This window comes from Delphinus delphis, chromosome 3, assembly GCF_949987515.2.
Source record: "Delphinus delphis chromosome 3, mDelDel1.2, whole genome shotgun sequence".
Taxonomy (NCBI): domain Eukaryota; kingdom Metazoa; phylum Chordata; class Mammalia; order Artiodactyla; family Delphinidae; genus Delphinus; species Delphinus delphis.
Window position 1 is genome coordinate 114,776,251 of NC_082685.1, and position 24,260 is coordinate 114,800,510.

Below are 24,260 nucleotides of genomic sequence, written 5' to 3' on the forward strand. Positions count from 1 at the left end.
ATCTGACATGTTGAAAGGAACTCACTTTACTATGAAAACAAACTCTATTTCCATTATAAACTTGAGTTTTTATATCATTTTGATGAACTTCTTGCAGAGGATTAGTGTCATCATTGTACTGTTATTGAGGTACAATGATTTATCTTTCCCAATTACTTATGTTTTCCAATAATTAAAAGTTTGCTTTAGGGCTTCCCTGGTGGCGCAGTGGTTGAGAGTCCGCCTGCCGATGCAGGGGCCACGGATTCGTGCCCCGGTCCGGGAAGATCCCACATGCCGCGGAGCGGCTGGGCCCGTGAGCCATGGCCGCTGAGCCTGCGCGTCCGGAGCCTGTTGGCTTCGCAACGGGAGAGGCCACAACAGTGAGAGGCCCGCGTACCGCAAAAAAAAAAAAAAAAAAAAAAAAAAGTTTGCTTTAACTGCCCAAATAAATAAATAAATAGGTGGATTCTGAGTAAAGCAGATCACCCTCTGTGGTGTGGCTGGGCCTCATCTGGGTAGTTGAAAACCTTAATGGAACACAGATTGAACTCCCCCAAGTAAGAGGGAATTCGGCCAGCAGTCTGCCTTCCAGCTTCCTCTGCAACTTCTGCTCTTCCTGATTCCCCAGCAGACGGCCTTTGGACTTGAACTCCACTCTTTCCCGAGTCTCTACCCTACCCCATCAGAGTTTGGACTTAACCAAGCCTCCATGACCACATGAGCCAATTCCTTAAAACAAATCTCTCTCTCTCTCTCCACACATCTGTTGGTTCTGTTTCTCTGAACAACCCTGCCTGATATAAGTAGTTGTTAGCATTTGAAGCACTCAGATGAGGACTCCCTATTTCAGAAATGGCTGTAGTGTGCTTCATATATCACTATGTTGGGTTGGCCAAAATGTTTGTTTGGGTTTTTTTTGTTAACATTGTTGGGAAAAACCCAAATGAAATTTTTGGCCAACCCAATAGAAATCTACTTCAGGAAGTTTAACATAAAGAATGTTAGAAAAACATTTAAAAAATTTGGTGTTATGGATTATATTCAAGATGCATGGCTGGCTAAAAAGATTTTCCAGTCCCCATCAGCCTTGCAAGAATGAGATATAAGAATCTGTCAAGCCTAATAGCCTTAGGCCTAGAGCTCTATTGGGCTGGACCATGTGCTCCACAGAGCACTGTACGTCCTGTCCAGCCAGGGGTCTACCTGACTCTGCTGGACTTTCCTTGTGTCTGCCTCTGAGTGAATTTGGAAAAAACTACTCAAACTCTTGTGCTAATCTTTTGTGTGCGTTGGCGTGGAGTAGGAGAAAGCTGAGGCGGGTAAGCCTGTTGGTCTTTATATGAAATATTCTAGTTTCTTCTTATCTTTGCTTATTGGTTTTGATGCAGATTTTTTTTTTTTTTTTTTTTTTTTTGCGGTACGCGGGCCTCTCACTGTGGCCTCTCCCGTTGCGGAGCACAGGCTCCGGACGCGCAGGCTCGGCGGCCATGGCTCACGGACCCAGCCGCTCCGCGGCATGTGGGTTCTTTCCGGACCGGGGCACGAACCCGTGTTCCCTGCATCGTCAGGCGGACTCTCAACCACTGTGCCACCAGGGAAACCCTGATGCAGATTTTTATAACCATCCCCAACCAGGTCAGTGAGATGGCCCCTTTCTTTGCTTCAGTGAGCTTGTTGATCGCAGCGCACCTTCTGTTGTTTTAGCTATTTTGGTTGTTACCCATGCTCAGGTACCCTTTCACAGTTTCCCTGGAAAGCTGAGTGCATATGGCATCTAAATGTTGATAAGTGGTATGTTATTGTATTTAGAAAGCTGTTCTCTGGCTCCCTGAAAAAACTGGTAATACTAAAATATTATGCTCTTGGATTGACATTGCTGTAATGTGATGGGCTCATTTGTATTCATGGCGAGCTTCAAAACAAGTATCCCAGACTGCTGATTTTTCTAATTAAATAGCTGGAAAAACCATCTACCATTATCTCATTTGAACTTTCTGTAATTGCTTATTTCCTCTTCTTCTTTTTAATGCATGAATAAAACCCTCAGATTTAAATTTCCCTTTGGCTTTTCTTTACTCAGAAATACTACCTTTCTTGACATTTTTTTCATGAGTTCATTTAAAAGAAAAGTTTATTACCTTACCTTTCTGATGCAGTGTTAAAAGGCAGATTACTGTAATTTCCCATTATTAGGGAATTATTATCAATAAATATTGTGATAATTGGTACAAAACACTAAACCATATAATTTTCTTCTCTGTTAAGCTTTGTTATGTAACAAATGGGAAGCTTCATTGTTATTTGGCGGTTGTATTTGGGAACATTCTCTCAAAGGCAGAACAGTGTTGGGGAAATGTGGCCTCTGGAGTTTATAGAAGCCACTTATTAGCTGTTTGGCCCTAGAGGACCTCATTTTTTAAATCTGTAAAATGAGGCCTTTTTTTGCGGGGGGAGCAGAATTCATGTGGTCGTAAGGATCAAGGGATCTGGAAGAAAAGAGAATTTTTTCCTATAAATATAATGTCAATTGACCATCTATTGACTACTGACTGATTGGTTAAAAAATCGTGAGCGCTCAGTATAACCCAAGCAGGCATGCGTGAGCACGTGCACACTCACTCAGACATCCAGACCTCACTGCTATTCTGAACTTTATTTAACCATTCCTTTGTTTGGGATGTTTAAATTGTTTCCAGTTTTTCCAATTATAAGTAACGTTACAGTAACTTTTTTTGTACATAAATCCTCCCAAATCTGTGATTATTTCACTAGAGAAGATTCCTGGAAGTAAAATTATGGGTCAAAGTGTGTGGACTTAAATGAGTTATGCATATATTTCATAAATACTGCTTTCCTGAAAGATAACCCAATTTACCTTCCTAACTAGGAGTTTGTGAGAACAGCCATCTCTCCACACTCTTACCAGTACTTAATAGTATTATCTCATTGTTGTCTTTATTGCAGACCTGTGGTTATTAGTAATTAATAAGGCTAAACATGTTTTCTAATGTGTTTATTAACCAGTTCCAATTTCCTGAGAATCGTCTAATTGCCTATGCCTATCTCGATGTTAGATGTTAACTGTTTGTCTTCATTTATAACAACACTTTACATATTAAAAATATTAAATCTTTATTGTATTGTTTGCAAGTACATTTCCTATCTCTCATTTGATTTCAACTTTATTTATACCATTTTCTGGTGGACAGATGCTTACATCATTTTATGTGGACAAATACAAATATCTATTTATAAATATGGGTGGTGGATATGTGGGCATTTATTATATATTTTTCCCTACCTTAAGATGATTCTTAGATAAAACAACTTTAAAGTCATACCCGCTCATTAAAGATTTCTTTCATTGTATTTATACTTTGAAAGCCCTTCCAGTTTTCCTAGCACTGTTTCATGAAGCATTCATTTCTTCCCTCTTGGTTTGTTTCATATAGTGCTGTCACTGTTAACTTGTCTATTTTCCTACTAGACATGAACTAGAACCTTGTACTTCTGAGTCCATAATGTCTGGTAGGTCTCATTAAACATTTACTCAATAAAGGAGAGAACAGTCTCTGGGGGAGGAAGAACTATGCGAAAAATATGCAGTCCAAGGGGTAGCCGCAGTCTCATCCTGAGGCTGTGGGAATGATAGATCTTTGAAATAGGAAGCTCTCGGCAGAATTGACTTCACACAGATTTCCTGGTGTAGACGCACTGAATCGGTCAGTATATTTGAGACCCCGTCATGAATACATGTCAGCCTCCTTCCAAACATACCCCTCTCCCGGGATGTTTAAACAGCATGTGTACCTTTGTTGATGATGCTGGACAGATCAAGAGTAAGGAAGAGACAAACCACACTAGACCCTCCCATCACCAACAGCATTTAAGGGCAGGAGCTGAACTGTATAGCGTGACATAATATTTTGCATTAATAAAGGCTTTGGAGTTAATCTTGTCTTCTAAAAAGAAGGCAAGCTTCTTAAGGAACATGTTCATGTTATTTGCACCTTATTTCCTACAGTGCCCAGAAAATTGCTGAATGTCTATTAGATGCTCAGTGAGTACCAAGAGGGTCTAATTTCCTTTTCTTTTGCATATTGCTATTCTTAGCAATTTTATGTGCAACAGGAGGACATTTTATTTTAGTCTTCCAGGATTTTCATTTTTAACTAAATTTTTTTTTTTATATCCCGGGCTGAGAATAAATATTCTAAATGTAATGTTAAATCTCAATTGAATATACGAGCTATTTTTTTCAAAGCCTCATTTTGGATTCTTATTTCAGCTCTTGTTTTCCGTGTTATCTTGTGTCACAGTCAGATAGGAGTTGTCCAGAAGAGTCTTCTCTCGTCTAAATGCAGCCCTGTTTCTCCCTTAAATCTGTGAAACAACTTGTTAGATGAGGAGGCATCTTGCTGTCTTTTTCTGCTCCAGGCTGGAGGCAGAGAGTAGAACATCCACAAAAGACTAGAAAAAAACTAGATGACCCACCATGAGTGGAGCAATTTGGGGAAGAGGAGTCAAACTGAAGTGAAGCTCTGGGGTCTGACAGTGTTGAGTTGCCAGAGGTCGGAGGTCAGAGTTTCATGTCAGAAGTTCTGGGCAGGGCTTCCCTGGTGGTGCAGTGGTTGAGAATCTGCCTGCCAATGCAGGGGACACGGGTTCGAGCCCTGGTCCGGGAAGATCCCACATGCCGCGGAGCGGCTGGGCCCGTGAGCCATGGCCGCTGAGCCTGCGCGTCTGGAGCCTGTGCTCCGCAACGGGAGAGGCCACAACGGTGAGAGGCCCGTGTACTGCAAAAAAAAAAAAAAAAAGAAGAGTCAGCTAAAGGCCTGGACAGAGTTGTAGGTTTCAACAAAATCATTTAGGAGGTGTAGATTTCTAGGTTTTTCGTCCCATTCCTGTTATGTTTCCCCTCCCTCTTTTCCTTCTTTCCTCCTTTCTTCCTCTGACGTAGAACATACAACCTAGCCGACGCTGTCTTCTTTGGTAAATATCAGTCTACTTTTTGATCACACCAGTCACTTGTAACTGTTTCTTTGCAGGCACATTTATTGATAAGATCTGGAGAGAGATACTCTGAAGTTGCTGTGTTTATTATATTTGATGTACTGTAGCTAGGAAATGGGGTTTTTGCTTTTTTAAAAATAGTGCAGCTTGTGCTTCCTAATATCCTGCACTTAAAGAACATGATTACTGCTAATTATCATTTAGAAAATTATTTTTTGCTTGATTAGCGATTTTAACTATGTGTACTCAAATCTAGTGGGTCTTCATTATGTGTGTTACTTTCCGTTGCACACTCTTCAATATTAATATATGGAAATTTAGCTTCATTTGCCGTACCTTTTGATGTCAGAAGCATAATCAGTGTAATTGGCTTAGATTGTTTTTCCTCCTGTTTGTATTTCATATTATCTAATGTCATTAGTAAGCTGACTACTGAGTGGGTAATCTGCATTTCAGAACTGCTTCTCGAGCACATTATTACCATTGATTTTCATTATTTTAATTCCCCTTCAACCAAGGCAGGCGCTCAAACTGTGCCGTATTATTCAAAGAACTGCTTTTTTCCATTCAGCGAGCAGCTCTTTTTTTAAGAAATTTATTTTATTCACGTATAGTTGATTTACAGTGTTGTGTCTCTGCTGTACAGCAAGTGGTTTGGTTATACATATATGTACATTCTTTTTCATATTCTTTTTCATTATGGTTTCTGTTTCGGAAAAGCCATCAGCATTCTAATAAATGCTGATGTTTTGACTTGGTCTGTGGGCGGCTGCGGGGGGCAACTTGATTTTAGTCGTCGCATATGGGTGAGGGTGGGTAGCCCAAGACTTGTGTGCCTTTCTTCTGAATGGTGGTTAACATGAGAGCCTCTGGTGCCCAGAGGAAGCTGGCTGCCTGCTCTGATCTGTTTGCAGAGACTGAGACTGAGCGGGGTAATTGATGAACCCAGAGACTTCTCCAAGCCTGGAGCCAGGGCTCCCCATCCACAGGACTCTGGTGCAGTCTGTTGCTGGTACACTGCAGCCATACCTCTCTTTGCTCTCCCTGAGGCTGGCAAGTTTGTCTTTTGCCCTTGGAAAATGATTGCTGGACTGACTTAGGGATTGGAATCCAATTTCCTTTCAGTTTTTGAGTATATTCCAAAACTAACTGTAAAAAGAACCCCACATTAAAGTCTAAGTTTGGCTACGGTCAGCCACAGATTCTGCTAACCCTCTGGCTGGGATACTTGTGTTCTGTTTAGTTGGTGGTGGTTATTAAGTCATTTGTTGGTGTACAGAATCTTGAATGTTAAGGCTGTAAGGAAATGACCAGCGCCAGTATTCTGCTTCTGTCTTTTTATACACAAGGAAACAGAAGCATAGAGGGGTTGATGACTGGATTGAGATGACACAGCTACTGAGTGGCAGAGCTGAGTGGGAGAGTCCCCCTTTCCCAGGCAGAGATCTTTACTTCTTTTTTAAAATTTTTAATTTATTTTTTAATGAACTTATTTATTTATTTTTGGCCGCGTTGGGTCTTCGTTGCTGCACGCGGGCTTTCTCTGGTTGCGCGAGCAGGGGCTACTCTTTGTTGCGGTGCGCGGGCTTCTCATTGCAGTGGCTTCTCTTGCTGTGGAGCACGGGCTCTAGGCGCTCGGGCTTCAGTAGTTGTGGCACGTGGGCTCAGTAGTTGTGGCACGCGGGCTTAGTTGCTCCGTGGCATGTGGGATCTTCCAGGACCCGGGCTTTGAACCCTTGTCCCCTGCATTGGCAGGCGGATTCTTAACCACTGCGTCACCAGGGAAGTCCCTACTTCTTTTTTTTTAAATTGAAGTATAGTTGATTTACAATATTGTGTTAGTTTCAGGTGTACAGCATAGGGATTCGGATATTTTGCCGATTGCATTCTATTATAGGTTATTACAAGATATTGGGTATGTGCTCTTTGTTTCTTAGTGATACCTTGTTACTGGATGACCCAGTGTAGCAACGTATTGTGCACACCTGCTAACCGCACCGTCCGTGTGGGTGATTGGCAGCTATATATGTATACATGTAGTTCAGTGTGTTTTGGGGGGGGGCAGAGGCTTTTATAAGGGAAATGAGAAGGCAAAAGGAATGTAATTAAGTGCATGTGTGTCTGTGTCTACACACATGTACATGTTAAGGGGTCTAGCAGGGTGATTCTGCCTGAATGTGACCTAAGACAGCTTGGATTAAAGGGTTTTTCTCTCCTTTCTCCTGTTAGGGCACCTCTCCGCTCCTGTAGCACTGGAGAAATACAGTCATTTGGTGCTAAGTGTTCTGAACTTCTCGGAAGACACTGCCCCTGGTTAGCACTTCTCTTCACTGTTTGGTTTGACCCAAAGGTCTGGAAGTGGAGGCAGCTTCCTTGGGGAGGTTGGAGGGGAGAACTGGGCAGGAATTTTCTGTTTGAAGTTTCTATAATAATTAGTTTAGGACCCACCAAAGTGTAATTCCTCATGAATTTAATTATTGTAGGAATTCTTAATTATCAAAAGGGTTTTAAAATGTTTTAATCAAGAAGCCTCCAGGGTATTTTGGGTTATGTGGCATTAATGTCCATAACTGGCAGTTCTTCTAACAGTTGGTTTAAGTTAATTGGTCTTCATCAAAGAAGGCAAATAAAATTGATCCAGGCAGTATTTTACTGCACATGTCTAGAAACAAGCATCTTAATCCTAAATAATCATTTCCTGCTGTTTCCTCTTTGAGCCCGGCCTCTCCTTGTTTTTTTTTTTTTTTCCGGTATGCGGGCCTCTCACTGCTGTGGCCTCTCCCGTTGCGGAACACAGGCTCCGGATGCGCAGGCTCAGCGGCCATGGCTCACGGGCCCAGCCGCTCCGCGGCATGTGGGATCTTCCCGGACCGGGGCACGAACCCATGTCCCCTGAATCGGCAGGTGGACTCTCAACCTCTGTGCCACCAGGGAAGCCCCCGGCCTCACCTTGTTTTAATGTGTTGGTTTCTGATGCAGGGATATGAATTAATGTCCTTCCTTCTGACTTGTGTGTGAGAGCCTGGGCTCCTGACATACCCAGAATGTGCCTGCCCGACACCACCTTCCCTGTCAGTTCAGTTAAAAGCACCAGGCGAGTGAGTGGGCGGCTTGGCACCGGGTAAACCTTGGACCAGGCGGCCGGAACATTTGGAAACTGACTGCATTTTATCTGAGTTGCCAGGGAGCTTTCAAAGTGAATGGACCTGGATACTGAGACTTATTTACTTAGTGAAAAGGACAAAAAGATTGACTAGGTTAGTGACTTCCAGACTCTTGGATTTCACTGACCAATAAAATATCTAAAATGATTTTGAAGACTGACATAGAATTATCAACATTTCTTTTTTCCAAGTAAGGGCATTAAAAAAGGATCAAGATATCCCCTATTATGACCACCATATATGTGTCTGTGTGTGTGTGTGTGTATGAGAGAGAGAGGGAGAGAGAGAGAGAGAGAGAAGTTTAACAATAAAGGTCAGCCGTTATATTCAATTAAAAAAACTCCATGAAAAACTTAATATGGTATCTTTATTTTATTTTTTTTCCATTTCACCAAAGACTGGTAAAAACTGGCATTTAACGACTGAGGCAGGTGACCTTTTAAGAGTCCCTTCTAGATATAACATCGACTTGTATTTAACTTATCCTTCACTATGACCTAAAGAGCCTTTCATCTGTATTCATTTTGTTCCTTCTAAGTAACTCTTTCCTCGCATGCATTTTCTCTCTTTCCTCACTCCATCTCTCCTGCTCACTCCCACTTCCTCCTCCTCTTCTGACTGTTTCCCAGGTAATCTCTCAAGGGCAGAAAGGCTATGTGTTACCACCCTGGGTGCCCCAGTGCAAGGGGCTGGTTTCTCTACTGAATGGGGTGGTGTTCTCCAACCTAGAGAGAGCTGCCATATGCAATTCTCATGCTGCAGATTCAAATGTAAAACGTCTTTATTCTGCTGACATCATCTGTTCATAGACACTTCTTGGCCGTAATCCTCCAATTAGTTGGGCACCCACCAGGTAGTTTCGTGTTCTAAATATTTTTCTAATTAGTCTCTGCTGTATGAGATGAAATCAAAAAACCTTTCTTCAATCAAGATATATTATATTGCTGACTTCTCTTCAATCTACTGGGTCTATTACTCTGTCAAAGAAATAGATTAATGGGCTGAAAATTTCACTGGAGCTTGTTTTCTCATGAGGTTTGCTGATCTGACTACTTTTGTTTGGGTCAGAATTTATAGTAACTGTAGGTCTGCTTGTTTTTCACTACTTGGCTTTCTAGTTTCAATAAAATATTTCCAAAGTATGTAGGAGTGAGGGGCAATTAATATTTTTATAAGCTTTACATATAAGCCTGGTTTTGATATCCATAAAATCAGCTGGTTTGGCTTTTTGATAAAGATTATGTTCAAGTATTCCTCATTCAAATGACTTCTAGGGAACTATTTTATTTTATTTTTTTATTTTTTTAAAAAAACTATTTATTTATTTATTTTTGCTGTGTTGGGTCTTTGTTTCTGTGTGAGGGCTTTCTCTAGTTGCGGCAAGTGGGGGCCACTCCTCATCGCGGCACGCGGGCCTCTCACTATCGCGGCCTCTCTTGTTGCGAAGCACAGGCTCCAGATGCGCAGGCTCAGTAACTGTGGCTCACGGGGCTAGTTGCTCCACGGCATGTGGGATCTTCCCAGACCGGGGCTCGAACCCGTGTCCTAGGGAACTATTTTATTGGTTAATATGAAACAAAATACTTTTCTTTAATGAACTATAGTCTTGTATTCAACTCGTCATGAAACATAAACTACAGATGGATAGTGGCATGTCAATTTATTTGGCCAGCTGAATTCAAAGACTAGGTAATATCTTTACTAATGAAAGAAAATACTGTATAAATTCTTCAAAACTTCAGATAGTTATTTCTTTTTATTCTGTCTGTAAAAAATGCAATAAACTCTCACTAATTGGGTACCATAATTCCTTCAAACATTCTGGCAGACCTTTTGTCAGAGATGGCTTTGATATCTATGCGGTGTTTAGGATATTTTATGGTGGAAAATAAAGTTAAACATTGAGGAGATTCTGAATTGTTCACATAAAAACATTGTGGTCCACATAGTCTAAGAGTTAAAAGACCAACAAATCCATGGTAATGCTGAGATATGGGCTTAGCCATTTGAATCTGAAAACCAGAGTCCCAGGAGAGCACGAGGTCTTTTAAGTTTGTATAAATTCTGTGTTTAAAGTGTTGGGTTTGTTTGAGGGTAACCTACCAGCTTTGGCATCTTCTGAATGCCCCTGCCCTGTTTCAGCAGTAGTATCTTGGACAGAACATTGAACTTGGACAGAGAATCCCTGGACTCAGGTCCTGACAGTGCCTTCCTAGCCACTGACTCTCCGAGTCATGGTCTCTCCGTCTGGGGGTGGCAAGACTTCACTCAGAGGGTTATTCTGAAGATTAGAAGACATCGCGTGGAGAAAAATATTTTATGAATTGTGGAGCTGTATACAGATATCAAGTATTTGCAGTTGTGTTAATTCTGTCAGAAGCAAGTCTGGTTAAGAGTTGATAAGGGTCGACGACATCCATCCTGCCCTCTACATTTTCACCTAGCAAAACGTGGCATGTCTGCAGCATCCCTCCTTGTCTGCTCTGCTCTGTTGATTTAATAGCAGTTATGGAGCATCAGTCTTACCATGTAATTATAATCAGTCTTGTAATGTCACCAGAGGGACTCCCTGTCAGGATGGGTACAAACCTAGGGTTCTGGAGGCTTGATGGTAATCATTTTGACCTCAAAATGTGGGCTGATGTACCATTCAAGAACTAGAGATAAGAAAATTATAATTAAAAGCAAGTAAGACTTCTGCCTGAATGTGTCGCCTGGTTGGAGGTGGAGGGGCGAAGAGCGTGGAGCCCTGACGGAATGGGAGGCATGTAGAGACACATGCTTTGTTAGTGGTACTGCAGAGCCAGCCGACGGGGCTGCTTGGTGACAATGAACTCTAGCATATGTTGGGAGCAGAGAGTATATACTTAAATGGAGTTAGTTTCAGTTTCTCATTTTCTTGTCACGAGGGATGAGCAAAGCCAGTAGTGTTTTCAGAAAGTCTGACTTATTTTTCAAGCATTTTGGGTTTGGCTAAATTCTATGTGTGGTTTACCAGCTTTCCTTCTTTAATTATTAGTATTAAACCCATGTGTATGAACTTGAAAGGAAACTTAATAGCTATTTAAATATTTATTTACACTTAATTCATCCAAAAGCCATGTTTAGTAAGGGCTGTTATATCTTGTAAGGAATCTTTGAAGATAGTTTATAAATGATCTCTCTTCATAAGATGTAACACCAATTTCACCCCTTCTCTCCCCACAGAGAAATTTGGATTTGGGGATGGTTAGGATGGGTTCCCAATTCCAAAGCCATGATGCTTACGGCAGGGTTTGAACAATACGAAGTGAGTTCTCACTCTTCTTAATTGCAGCTGACTTTGAGGCAGCTGTTTTGGTAAAATTTCCAAATGGATTTTCAAGAAAGCACATGCTCTTTTAGAAAACATTTTTCTCCATCTCTAGGTTTTATGTAAAGTTGCTAGAGCATGGGAAAACAATTTCTGTGGCCCATCACTGTTTTTTCCCCCCCCAAATACGACACGCAGATTGGTTCCAGGCAGCAGGAGATGAGTAAAAAGAGAAATGGTAATTTCCAAATAATTCTTACCTTCTCATTGCCCAGTAATCTACCTGTGTCTCTGGTAGGTTTTTTGCGGTACTAACTACATCAGTAGTATTGATAGAAAGGAACAGGCATTATCTGTTAATGACAGAATAATGGTGTTGGGCTTCCCTGGTGGCGCAGTGGTTGAGAGTCCGCCTGCCGATGCAGGAGACACGGGTTCGTGCCCCGGTCCGGGAAGATCCCACATGCCGCGGAGCGGCTGGGCCCGTGAGCCATGGCCGCTGAGCTTGCGCGTCCGGAGCCGCTGAGCCTGCGCATCCGGAGACTGTACTCCGCAATGGGAGAGGCCACAACAGTGAGAGGCCCGCATACTGCAGAAAAAAAAAAAAAAAAAGAATAATGGTGTTATTTTGCTCTGGTCAGAAGGTACTATTCTATTCATAACAGTTTGTTCTGAAATGACAGTGGGAGTGGGACCTGGGGTCACAAATGTTAGAGCTGAGGGTGGAGGTGGGGGGACACTTAGTGATTGTCCAGTTAAGGTCCCCTGTTCTCAAAGGGTTTGAAATATTAAATGAAACAAATATAAACTTAGGCACATGTTAGGCATAGAATGCTTTTGGATTAATGCATTTAAAGATAAAGCTCTTTTTATGGTTAAGGAATTGTAAGTATTACATTGCAATGAATACCTAGAAAAGAAGTGCAGCTGGGTTTTTTTAGGCCTTCCTCTCTGTCCTTTGTCTACGCACCAGAGCTGTGTTTCCTTGAATTGAGAATGAATTTTGTACTCCATTTCAGTTAATACAATTTTATAACAGTAAATATTGTACTTTAATGAGTGTTAGATTGGAGGGTGGCAAATGGATTCAAAATCACTAGATATTTGGTCATAATTTATGAAATTGTTTACCTTAGAAGCTGCACTATTTAACATTTTTTAAATTAAAATTTTAATGTTGAGATAATTATAGATTTACCTACAGTTATAATAATACAGAGATATCTCCCAGTGGTAGCATCTCGTAAAACTATAGTTCAGTACCACAACTAGGAACTAGGATATTGGCGCTGATACAGCCAAGATATAGAACTTTTCTTTTTTGAGGTATCATTGACATTTAACACTATGTAAATTTCAGGTGTACAACATGATTCGATATTTGTATATATTGTGAAATGATCACCACAATATGTTCTAGTTAACAACACATACATGGTTACAATTGTTTTTTCTTGTGATGAGGACTTTTCAGATCTACTCTTCTAGCAGCTTTCAAATATGCAACACAGTATTATTAACTATAGTCACCATGCTGCACATTATTATATCCCCATGACTTATAGATTTTACAATTGGAAGTTTGTACCTTTGACTCCGTTTACCCATTTCACCCACCAACCATCCTCCATCTCTGGCAACCACCAATCTGTTCTCTGTATGTACGATTGTTTTGTTCATTTGTTCTTTTTTGTTTTTTGATTCCACAAGTAAGTGAGATCATATAGTATTTGTCTCTCTTATCTGACTGATTTCACTTAGCTTAATGCCCTCAAGGTCCATCCATGATGTGGCAAATGGCAGGATTCCATTTTTTTTAAATGGCCGAATAATATTCTATTGTAGGTATACACCACATCTTTACCCATTCATCCATTGATGGACACTTAAGCTGTTTCCGTATCTTGGCTACGGTGAATAGAGCTGCAGTGAGCATGGGGATGCATATATCTTTTTGAGTTACTGTGTTCCTTTTCTTTGGATAAATACCCAGAAGTGGAATTGCTGGATTGTATGGTAGTTCTATTTTTAATTTTTCGAGGAAACTCCATACTGTTCTCCATAGTGACTGGACCAACTTACATTCCCACCAACAGTTCACAAGGGTTCCCTTTCCACCACATCCTTGGCAACACTTATTATTCCTTGTCTTTTTGATAATAATACAGCCATTCTAACAGGTGTGAGGTGATATTTCATTGTGGCTTTGATTTGCATTTCTCTAGTGCTTAGTGACATGGAGCATCTTTTCATGTACCTGTTGGACATTTGTATGTCTTCTTTGAAAAAATGTCTATTCAGATCCTCTGCTCATTTTTTAATTTTTTTTTTTTTTTTTTTGCTAGTGAGTTGTATGAGTTCTCTGTATATTTTGGATATTGACTCATCAGATATATGATTTACAAATATTTTCTCTCATTCAGTAGGTTGTCTTCTCATTTTGTTGATGGTTTCCTTTGTTGTGCAGAAGCTTTTTAGTTTGACGTAGTCCCACTTGTTTATTTTTGCATTTGCTGCCTTTGCTTTTGGAGTCACATCCAAAGGCAGATGTCAAAGAGCTCACTGCCTGTGTTTTCTTCTAGGAGTTTTATGGTTTCAGGTCATACATTCAAGTCTTTAATTCATGTGGAGTTAATTTCTGTGCATGGTGTAAGAAAGTAGTCTAGCTTCAAGATACAATACTGCCCCTCTTATCCATGGTTTTGCTCTCTGAGGTTTCAGTTACCTATGGTCAACCTCAGTCCAAAAATATTAGATGGGAAATTCCAGAAATAATCAATTCATCAGTTTTAAATTGTGTGCCATTCTGAGTCATATGGTGAAATCTCACACCACCCTGGTCTGTCCCGCTCGGGATTTGAATCACCCCTTTGTCCAGCATATCTACCCCTTAGTCACTTAGCAGCCATTTTGGTTATCAGATCAACTGTGTGATATCACAGGTGCTTGTGTTCAAGTCACCTTATTTTACTTAACAGTGGCCCCAAAGCCCAAGTGTAGTGATGCTGGCAGTTCGGTTGTGCCAAAGAATAGCCGTAAAGTGCTTCCTTTAAGAGAAAAGATGAAAGTTCTCAACTTGATAAGGACAGAAAAACAATCATATACTGAGTTTGCTAAGATCTATGGTAAGAGCAAATCTTCTATCTGTGAAATTGTGAGGAGAAAAAGAAATTTGTTTTAGTTTTGCTGTCCTGTCTCAAACTGCAAAATTATGACCACAGTACATGGTAAGCACTTACTTAAGACGAAAAAGGCATTATATTTGTATAATAAGGTATTTTGAGAGAGAGAGAGAGACCACATTCTAATAACTTTTATTACAGTATATTGTTATAATTGTTCTATTTTATTATTATTGTTGTTAGTCTCTTACTGTGCTTAATTTATAAATTAAACTGTATGTATATGGAAAAAACATAGTTACTGTCCATGGTTTCAGGCATCTCCTGGGGGGTCTTGGAATGTATTCCCCTCGGGTAAGGGGAGACACTTGTATAGATCCTATCACCCCCAGGATCCCTCAAGTTGTCCTTTTATAGCCACACCCACTTCCCTTCTACCTTCACCCCTTCCTTAACCTTTGGCAACCACTAATCTGTCCTTCATTTACATTTTTTTTCATTTCAAGAATGTTATATAAGTGGAATTATATAGTATGTAACCTTTGAGGATTGACTTTTTCCGCTCAGCATAATCCTATGGAGATTCATTCAGGTTGCTGTATGTATCAATAGTATATTCCTTTTTTATTGCTAAGTAATATTCCACATTATGGCTATAACACAGTTTAAAGGACATCTAGGGTTCTAAAATTTCCATTTGGCTTTTCTTAAAATTTTCTATTTCTTTAGCAAGTCTTTCTATTTCTTTGCTGAGACACTATTTTTTCATTGGTTTCAAGTATGTTCAAAATTGCTGGTTGAAACGTTTGATGACGGCTGCTTTAACATCTTCATCAGACAGTTCGAACAGCTCTGTCATCTCAGTGTTGTTGGCATCTGTTGATTGTCTTTTTTCATCAGTTTGTGGTCTTCTTGCTTCTTGGTATGATGAGTGATTTTTGATTGAAGCCTGGACATTTTGGGTACTGTGCTGTGAGATTCTGAATCTTATTCAGACCTTCTGTTTTAGCTGGCTGTGTCTGCTGCCATTCCAGCAGGCAAAGGGGAGAAAGCACCTCATTATTAGCAGGTGGAAATCCTGCTTTCTGCACTGTACCTCTCTTGACACCCAAGTGCTCTTCTTGTAAGTGCAGGAAGGTGTGGGAGCTGAGACAACCCACCTTATACCTCCCTGGCTGGGAAAGGATGTAGGGATGCCTTATTACTGCTCCCCACATGGTCTTCACTGACAGCATGAGTAGCCTTGTAACTGCTAGTGACAATGGTCACGATGCACATCCTGACTCTCAAAAAAAAAAAAAAAAAGAGACAACCCAGGAAACTTATCCCCATTTTGTTCCTTGGGTCATGAGCTCCCTAACATTTTTGCTTTCTTTCTACCTTTTGGAGTCAGTTTTTTTTTTTTGCGGTACGCGGGCTTCTCACTGTTGTGGCTTCTCCCGTTGCGGAGCACAGGCTCCGGACGCGGACGCGCAGGCTCAGCAGCCATGGCTCACGGGCCCAGCCGCTCCGCGGCATGTGGGATCTTCCCGGACCGGGGCACGAACCCACGTCCCCTGCATCGGCAGGCGAACTCTCAACCACTGTGCCACCAGGGAAGCCCTTGGAGTCAGTTTTATATAGCAAGTTTGGGCTTTTCTGGTGGTAGTTAGTGAGAGGAATAAGGAAAAATAAATTTATTCCACCTTCCCATGTTTACATTTTAAACAGGAGAGGGAGTGGTGATGGTGTCAGAGAGTCAGAGTATTTTTATGATTCCTGTAAATTGGGAGAGGCGAGTTTTGTTTTGTTTTCAACTGTCGTGCTTGAGTCAAACATTTAATATAACTGTTATTGCTTTCTAACCCCCCTTCTCAGCTCCAGTGCTCGCCATGTTTCACTTTTCATGAAGACCAGTCTTTTGCATCTTGACGCGTTCTGGCCAGCCCTTCCAGGAGCAAGCACTGGGAGATGAGGTCACAGCCTTTGGGAAGGCACTTATTTTCTGACGGCTCTAATCTCTACTGCCAGCATGCCTTCACTCTTTATAGGCATTATGGTCTATCGGTGATTTTATTTTATCACTCAACTCTGAAAAGGGTTTTGTGTGGCAATACATGTCTCATGGATCGCATTTTGCGCCCATTAAAAACAATCATAATCACTAAAGCTCTCTTTGGAAGACCAGTTTTTAACTCTGCTCTTAGCTTTGTCTTGAAAACCTGTATTTACACCTTCATACACACACATACACATGAACGGAGGCTTCAACCTAAAAACTGGCTGTTAGCATTTACATTTTATTGAACCAGTAAATTGTGAGTTGAACATCTTAGTCAAATTGAATGCCAAGTGTTTCATATCGGGCCCTGGTGTCCATATTGACAGGACTTTAAATCTATGACTTGAGCACGTGGAGCTTGTTAGATGTTTGTAGTTTGAAAGAGCCAAATGTCAATGGCACCTTTGGTCCACGGAGAGATGCAGAGGAGCCAGCACTTCCCCAGCCTCCGTGAGGCAGGAACTGGCACCAGGGGGCCAGGTACCCACAGGTCTGGGTTGTGTAAGAAAGGCCTTGGCCAGGGGCAGGTTGGCTGGGCTTATAGTTACATGGTTTCTCCTAATTCATCTCCAAGGTATAAGGACCAGCATCTCTCTAGAGTAGCACTGTCCAGTGGAAATTCCTGTGATGGTGGGATGCTCCGTATCTGTGCTGTCCAACATGTAGCTGCTCACCACGTGTGGCTACGGAGCATGTGACATGTGGCAAGTGCAATGGAGAAACTGAATTTTTATTTGATTTAATATTAATTAAGTAAACATTTTCATTTTAATAGGCACATGTGCCTAATGGTTTCTGTTTTGAATAGCCCACTTGGAGAGCCAAGCCAGATGTGAAGAAATATCAGGAATCAGTTCCCTTTGGTACCCATAATTACCAGAGCGATGATTTTTTATTTCATTCATTCACCCATCCATCCATCTACTCACCCACCCATTCACCCACCCACTGACCCCTGAAGTATACGTTAAGCATTCCTACAGCAAGGCACTGCGATTACCTTGGAGGATACAGAGGCATATGCCATTCCCAGCCCTCTTTCTGTTTTAAAATATCCGATTCACCCAGCTAGGTCCTATAGACTCCGCACAAAACATCTCGAGAAGACATGGACTGTGGATTCCACCTCGGCTGTACCACCTCCTTGGGCATGCTACTTCATCTCTCTGAGCGTCAATTGCTTCATCTGTAAATTAAACTTAAAACCCACCTGTGATGGTTAATTTTATGTGTCACCTTGGCTGGACCACGATATCCAGATATTTGGTTAAACATTATTCTGATTGTTTCTGTGAAAGTGCTTTTGGAGGAGATTTACATTTGATTTCGTGGACTTTGAGTAAAGCAGATCACACTCCATAATGTAGGTGGGTCCCATTCCGTCAGCTGAAGGCTTAAATAGAACAAAAGGCTGATCTTTGCTGAACAAGAGGGAGTTTTTCCAGCAGACTGCCTTTGGACCAGAACTGAGACTCTTTCCTCGGTCTCCAGGCTGTAGGTCTCCTTCATCACATCTTAGATTCACCAAGCCTCTGCAACTGTGTGAGCCAATTGTCCTGCCAGACTGTATACAGTGGGGAGGAAATTAATCCCAAGAGACTGGGCTGCTGTTAGGAAGTGGAAATGGATTCCAAGAAGACTGTCAACAAACATCCTCTACAACTGTGCTACTCAGAGTGCAGTCTGCAGACTGGGACAGGTCTGCAAACCTCTGTTTCACAGTCTGTGATGCAGTAAATTCAGAACTTGAGAATGGGTGTTTAGGAACTTACAGTTTGACAAAAGAAACTTTATATTCATTGAATCTAATAATGAAGAGTTTGGTCTTGTATTAGGTAGATCTTTTTTGTTTCATTATTTCTAGATACTAATTTTTATTGTATGCTACAATAGTATCAGTCAGTGAAGGATTTTTTTCCCAGCTTAAGAATTAAGGTATAGAGGGCGGAGTCAAGATGGCATACTAGGAGGATGCGGAATCTGTGTCTCCTCACAACTAGGGCACCTACTAGGCACCGGTGGGGGACCATGGACACCTAAGGGGATGGGAGGAACCCACAGTGACTGGCTTGTGGGACCTTGGCTCCCAGGCCAGAGGTTGGGCCCAAGCTCCTGTGGTGGGAGCTCCAAGTCCAAACCACTGGACTAACAGAGAATCTCAGACCCCAAGGGATATCAATTGGAGTGAGGCCTCCTGGAGGTCCTCGTCTCAGCACCAAGACCCAGCTCTATCCAATTGCCTGCAAACTCCAGTGCAGGATGTCTCAGGCCAAACAACCAGTAAGACAGGAATACAGCACCACCCATCAAAAAAAAAAAAAAAAAAAAAGAAACGACAAAATAATATGTTACAGATGAAGAAGCAAGGTAAAAGCCTACAAGACCGAATAAATGAAGATGAAATAGACAACTACCTGAAAAAGAATTCAGAGTAATGGTAGTAAAGATGATGCAAAATCTCGGAAACAGAATGGAGAAAATACAAGAAACATTTAACAAGGACCTAGAAGAACTAAAGAGCAAACAATGATGAACAGCACAATAAATGAAATTAAAAATTCTCTAGAAGGAATCAATAGCAGAATAACTGAGGCAGAAGAACAGATAAGTGAGCTGGAAGACAGAATGGTGGAAATAACTGCCAGGGAACAGAATAAAGAAAAAGACTGAAAAGAACTGAGGACCGTCACAGAGACCTCTGGGACAACCTTTAACGTACCAACATTCGAATTATAGGCGTCCTGGAAGAAGAAGAGAAAAATAAAGGGTCTGAGAAAATATTTGAAGAGATTATAGTGGAAAACTTCCCTAACATGCGAAAGGAAATAGTCAATCAAGTCCAGGAAGCACAGAGAGTACCATACAGGATAAACCCAAAGAGAAACACACCGAGACACATATTAATCAAACTATCAAAAATTAAATACAAAGAAAAAATATTAAAAGCAGCAAGGGAAAAGCAACAAATAACATACAAGGGAATCCCCATAAGGTTAAGAGCTGATTTTTCAGCAGAAACTCTGCAAGCCAGAAGGGAATGGCAGGACATATTTAAAGTGATGAAAAGGAAAAACCTACAACCAAGATTACCCAGCAAGGATCTCATTCAGATTTGAAGGAGAAATTAAAACCTTTACAGATAAGCAAAAGTTAAGAGAATTCAGCACCATCAAACCATCTTTACATCAAATGCTAAAGGAACTTCCTTAGGCAGGAAATACAAGAGAAGGAAAAGACCTACAAAAACAAACCCAAAACAATTAAGAAAATGGTAATAGGAACATACATATTGATAATTACCTTAAATGTAAATGGATTAAAAGCTCCAACCAAAAGACATAGACTGGCTGAATGGATACAAAAACAAGACCCATACATATGCTGTCTACAAGAGATCCACTTCAGACCTAGGGACACATACAGACTGAAAGTGAGGGGATGGAAAAAGATATTTCATGCAAATGGAAACCAAAAGAAAGCTGGAGTAGCAATTCTCATATCAGACAAAATAGACTTTAAAATAAAGACTATTACAAGAGACAAAGAAGGACACTACATAATGATCAAGGGATTGATCCAAGAAGAAGATATAACAATTGTAAATATTTATGCACCCAACATAGGAGCATCTCAATACATAAGGCAAATACTAACAGCCATAAAAGGGGAAATCGACAGTAACACATTAATAGTAGGGGACTTTAACACCCCACTTTCACCCATGGACAGATCATCCAAAATGAAAATAAATAAGGAAACACAAGCTTTAAATGACACACTAAACAAGATGGACTTAATTAATATTTATAGGGCATTCCATCCAAAAACAACAGAATACACTTTCTTCTCAAGAGCTCATGGAACATTCTCCAGGACAGACCACATCTTGGGTCACAAATGAAGCCTTGGTAAATTTAAGAAAATTGAAATTGTATCAAGAAATATCTTTTCCGACTACAATGCTATGAGACTAGCTATCAGTTACAGGAATAAAACTGTAAAAAGTACAAACACATGGAGGCTAAACAATACGTTACTAAATAACCAAGAGATCACTGAAGAAATCAAAGAGGAAATTAAAAAATACCTAGAAACAAATGGCAATGAAAACATGACGACCCAAAACCTATGGGGTGCAGCAAAAGCAGTTCTAAGAGGGAAGTTTAAAACAAATGGACAAATTCTTAGAAAAGCACAAGCTTCTGAGACTGAACCAGGAAGAAATAGAAAATATGAACAGACCAGTCACAAGCACTAAATTAAAACTGGGATTAAAAATCTTCCAACAAACAAAAGCCCAGGACCAGATGGCTTCACAGGCAAATTCTATCAAACATTTAGAGAAGAGCTAACACCTGTCCTTCTCAAACCCTTTCAAAATATAGCAGAGGGAAGAACACTCTCAAACTCATTCTACAAGGCCACCATCACCCCGATACCAAAACCAGACAAAGATGTCACAAAGGAAGTAAACTACATGCCAATAGCACTGATGGATATAGAGGCAAAAATCCTCAACAAAATACTAGCAAACAGAATCCAACAGCACATTAAAAGGATCATAAACCATGATCAAGTGGGGTTATCCCAGGAATGCAAGAATTCTTCAATATATGCAAAATCAATGTGATACACCATATTAACAAATTAAAGATAAAAACCATATGATAATCTCAATAGATGCAGAGAAAGCTTTTGACAAAATTCAACACCCATTTATGATAACTCTCCAGAAAGTAGGTATAGAGGGAACCTATCTCAACATAATAAAGGCCATATATGACAAACCCATGGCCAACATTGTTCTCAATGGTGAAAAACTGAAACCATTTCCTCTAAGATCAGGAACAAGACAAGGTTGCCCACTCTCACCACTATTATTCAACATAGTTTTGGAAGGAATCAGAGAAGGAAAAGAAATAAGAGGAATCCAAATTGGAAAAAAAGAAGTAAAACTGTCACTGTTTGCAGACGACATGGTATTATACATAGAGAATCCTAAAGGTGCTACCCGAAAACTGCTACAGCTAATCAATGAATTTGGTAGAGTAGCAGGATACAAAATTAATGCACAGAAATTTCTTGCATTCCTGTACACTAATGATGAAAAATTTGAAAGAGAAATTAAGGAAACACTCCCATTTACCATTGCAACAAAAAGAATAAAATACCTAGGAGTAAACCTCCCCAAGGAGGCAAAAGACTGTATGAAGAAAACTATAAGACACTGATGAAAGAAATTAAAGATGATACAAACAGATGGAGAGATATACCATGTTCTTGGATTGCAAGAATCAACGCTGTGAAAATGACTGTATTATCCAAAGCAGTCTACAGATTCAATGCAATCCCTATCAAACTACCAATGGCATTTTTCACAGAACTAGAACAAAAAATTTCACAATTTGTATGGAAACACAAAAGAGGCCGAATAGCCAAAGCAATCTTGAGAAAGAAAAATGGAGCTGGAGGAATCAGGCTCCCTGACTTCAGACTATAGTACAAAGCTACAGTAATCAAGACAGTATGGTACTGGCACAAAAAACAGAAATATAGAGCAATGGAAAAGGATTGAAAGCCCAGAGATAAACCCATGCACATATGGTCACCTTATCTTTGATAAAGGAAGCAATAGTATACAATGGAGAAAAGACAACCTCTTCAATAAGTGGTGCTGGGAAAACTGGACAGCTACATATAAAAGAATGAAATTAGAACACTTCCTAATATCATACACAAAAATAAACTCAAAATGGTTTAAAGACCTAAATGTAAGGCCAGACACTATAAAATTCTTAGAGGAAAAGCTAGGCAGAACACTCTATGACATAAATCACAGCAAGATCCTTTTTGACCTATCTCCTAGAGAAATGGAAATAAAAACAAAAATAAACAAATGGGACCTAATGAAACTTAAGAGCTTTTGCACAGCAGAGGAAACCATAAAAAAGACCAAAGACAACCCTCAGAATGGGAGAAAATATTTGCAAACGAAGCAACTGACAAAGGATTAATCTCCAAAATATACAAGCAGCCCATGCAGCTCAATATCAAAAATACAAACAACCCAATCCAAAAATGGGCAGAAGACCTAAATAGACATTTCTCCAAAGAAGGTGTACAGATTGCGAACAAACACATGAAAAGATGCTCAACATCGCTAACCATTAGAGAAATGCAAATCAAAACTACAATGAGGTATACCTCACACCAGTCAGAATGGCCATCATCAAAACAGCTACAAACAATAAATGCTGGAGAGGGTGTGGAGAAAAGGGAGCCCTCTTTCACTGTTGGTGGGAATGTAAATTGATACAGCCACTATGGAGAACAGTATGGAGGTTCCTCAAAAAACTAAAAATAGAACTACCATACAACCCAGCAACCCCACTACTGGGCAAATACCCTGAGAAAACCATAATTTGAAAAGAGTCATGTACCACAATGTTCATTGCAGCTCTATTTACAATAGCCAGGGCATGGAAGCAACCCAAGTGTCCATCGACAAATGAATGGATAAAGAAGACGTGGCACATATATACAATGGAATATTACTTAGCCATAAAAAGAAATGAAATTGAGTTATTTGTAGTGAGGTGGATGGACCTAGCGTCTGTCACACAGAGTGAAGTAAGTCAGAAAGAGAAAAACAAATACCATATGCTAACACATATATATGGAATCTAAAAAAAATTGGTTCTGATGAACCTAGGGGCAGGACAGGAATAAAGATGCAGACGTAGAGAATGGACTTGAGGACATGGGGAGGGGAAAGGGTAAGCTGGGACAAAGTGAGAGAGCGGCATTGACATATACACACTACCAAATGTAAAATAGCTAGTGAGAAGCAGCTGCATAGCACAGGGAGATCAGCTTGGTGCTTTGCAACCACCTAGAAGGGTGGGATAAGGAGGGTGGGAGGGAGATGCAAGAGGGAGGGGATACGGGGATATACTTATGCATATAGCTGATTCACTTTATTATATAGCAGAAACCAACACAACATTGTAAAGCAATTATACTCCAATAAAGATATTAGAAAAAAAAAAGAAGGTATAAACTACTTAAAGTAAAAGTCACCCTTTGTAGTGTGAGTTTTGGCAAATATATACAGTTTTGTGGCCACAGTGAAATTATAGAAAGGTTCCATCAGCCCCTAAAATATCTTTCTGCCCCTTTGTAATCAACCCCTTCTACCATCTGCAGCCTCTGACAACCGTTGATCTGTTTTTCTGTTCCTGTAGTTTGCTTTTGCAAAAATACCATATAAAGGGAGTCATCCATTTTGTAGCCTTTAAATAACTTATTTAAAAAATTTTATATTTTATTTTTGTTCAATATTGCCATTTATTTTATTTTATTTAAAATTTTTTATGGGAGTATAGTTGATTTACAATGTTGTGTTAGTTTCAGGTGTACAGCAGAATGAATCAGTTATACATATACATATATCCAGTCTTTTTTAGATTCTTTTAGGTCATTACAGAGCATTGCGTAGAGTTCCCTGTGCTATACAGTATGTCTTTATTAGTTATCTATTTTTTAATTGAGATGTAATTGACATATAACATCATATTGATTTCAGGTGTACAACATAACAATGTGATATTTGATTTGACATTTGTATGTAGCCTTTTGAATCTGGC